The sequence below is a fragment of the Schistocerca serialis genome, chromosome 5 (assembly GCF_023864345.2).
Source record: "Schistocerca serialis cubense isolate TAMUIC-IGC-003099 chromosome 5, iqSchSeri2.2, whole genome shotgun sequence".
NCBI classification, from domain to species: Eukaryota; Metazoa; Arthropoda; class Insecta; order Orthoptera; family Acrididae; genus Schistocerca; species Schistocerca serialis.
In genome coordinates this window covers 99,077,565-99,079,914 of record NC_064642.1, presented here as the reverse complement: position 1 = coordinate 99,079,914, position 2,350 = coordinate 99,077,565, and the positions used below count along the sequence as shown (strand labels likewise).

Sequence of the window (2,350 nt, the reverse complement as noted above, 5' to 3'; positions counted from 1 at the left end):
TCGTAAATTCAAGAACACAATGTAGAAACCCGTTCAAGGCACGTCGTATTCTAACCACTGCTTCTCAGTATATCTATTCCTTAATGAAATTTGTTGGAAGTAATACATCTTTACTTCCATACAATAGCTTAATACATAGTATTAATACTAGGAATAAGAACAATCTACATAAAAACCTACAATCACTTACCTTGGTCAAAACAGGAGTTCAGTAATGACGAACACATATTTTCAATAAATTTCCAGCAACCAATAAAAACTTTGTTTCAGATAAAGTACGGTTTAAAGAGACTTTGAAAGGCTTTTTGATAGGCAATTCCTTCTATTCTGTAGGTGAATATCTTAACAGGGACTGTTAGACCAGCTTAAATAAAAATGTCAGTTAGATTTCAGCTTTGACAGCACTTGATCACAACAGTCAAGATAAGATATTTTGTTTATGATAAATGTATTAAAAGTGCATAAAAATTTCTTTCTGACACTGTATTAATTCTGTAAATATTAGCAATTCCAGTTTACTGTAATTTATTCACCTATTTTGACAATCTCCTGACGAGTGACCAGAATAGTAAGTACTACATTCAAATCTTTTATCTTTTTATGTTATACATTCTGACATGGTCCACACCCAGGAAAATGATCTAATTTTTTTGGTCTATGGAGTGAAAACTGAATCTGATCTAATCTAATCTGATAAAAACGTTGTACATCTGAAAATGACGATACACCATATAAAGTGAACACAGTATATGATAAAACATGAAAAGATAAAAGCAACGTTATAGGGTTTAAACCCTTGTTCCTGTACACGAGTATACAAATGGTGATAAAATATACCATAATAAACAGTAGCGACGCCCATAAAAGTACGTCAGGCAACAAATTGGAAAACTAGCTTAATATTTCAGTGGAACGAAGCAGTAATAAAAAAAAAGCACTCTGTCTTCAGGCCACGAGTGGCCTACCGGGACTATCCGATCGCCGTGTCATCCTCAGTGGAGGATGCGGATAGGAGGGGCGTGGGGTCAGCACACCGCTCTCCCTGTCGTTATGACGGTATTCTGACTGAAGCTGCTACTATTAGGTAGAGTAGTTCCTCAATTGGCATCATGAGGCTTAGTGCACCCCGAAAAATGGCAACAGCGCATGGCGACCTGGATGGTCACCCATCCAAGTGCCGACCACGCCCGACAGCGCTTAACTTCGGTGATCTCACGGGAACCGGTGTATCCACTGCGGCAAGACCGTTGGCAATGAAGCAGTAATGATTAAAAAAAATGGATACCATTTATCAGGGTTTCCAGCTCATTGTCTACGTAGAAATGCCATGATTAAAGGTTATACTCAGATTAGGAAGAGTATGGACTCTAACCCTTACACATTTGATTAAAATATATGAACAGCTACTTCGTCTATTATGTAACAGCAGTTTTGTCTATTACGCCACAAATGTGGAAGTAATGGCGTACAAAATTTGTAGAACCATGTATATAGTCTACAACATGACATCGTAAGCCACATTTTTTTTTTTTTTTTTTTACTTTTTCTCGCGTTAGTCAGAACTTTGTTGTTGTTGTGGTCTTCATTCCTGAGACTGGTTTGATGCAGCTCTCCATGCTACTCTACCCTGTGCAAGCTTCTTCATCTCCCAGTACCTACTGCAACCTACGTCCTTTTGAATCTGCTTAGTGTATTCATCTCTTGGTCTCCCTCTACGATTTTTACCCTCCACATTGCCCTCCAATACTAAATTGGTGATCCTTTGATGCCTCAGAACATGTCCTACCAACCGATCCCTTCCTCTAGTAAAGTTGTGCCACAAACTTCTCTTCTCCACAATTCATTCAATACCTCCTCATTAGTTATTTGATCTACCCATCTAATCTTCAGCATTCTTCTGTAACACCACATTTTGAAAGCTTCTATTCTCTTCTTGTCCAAACTATTTATCATCCATGTTTCACTTCCATACATGGCACACTCCATACAAATACTTTCATATATGACTTCCTGACACTTAAATCTATATTCGATGTTAACAAATTTCTCTTCTTCAGGAACGCTTTCCTTGCCATTGCCAGTCTACATTTTATATCCTCTCTACTTCGACCATCATCAGTTAAGTGTCTCATATCCTAATCTAATTCCCTCAGCATCACCCGACTTAATTCGACTACATTCCATTATCTTCGTTTTGCTTTTGTTGATGTTCATCTTAAATGTGAGAAAACATTTCAATAATTACGTAAAAGGTAAAGCGAAACTACCACGGCAATAAACCATAAAGTGAGTTGTATATTGGTCATAAGATTACACTGTGGAGGTACTGAGGTGTCGGAGACTCAAACCC

At 37.7% G+C, this 2,350-nt stretch overlaps 1 pseudogene; it reads right to left on the bottom strand.

Moving 5' to 3' along the window:
• Positions 1–1,134: 1,134 nt before the first annotated feature.
• Positions 1,135–1,252, bottom strand: LOC126482796 (5S ribosomal RNA; annotated as a pseudogene).
• Positions 1,253–2,350: the final 1,098 nt, after the last annotated feature.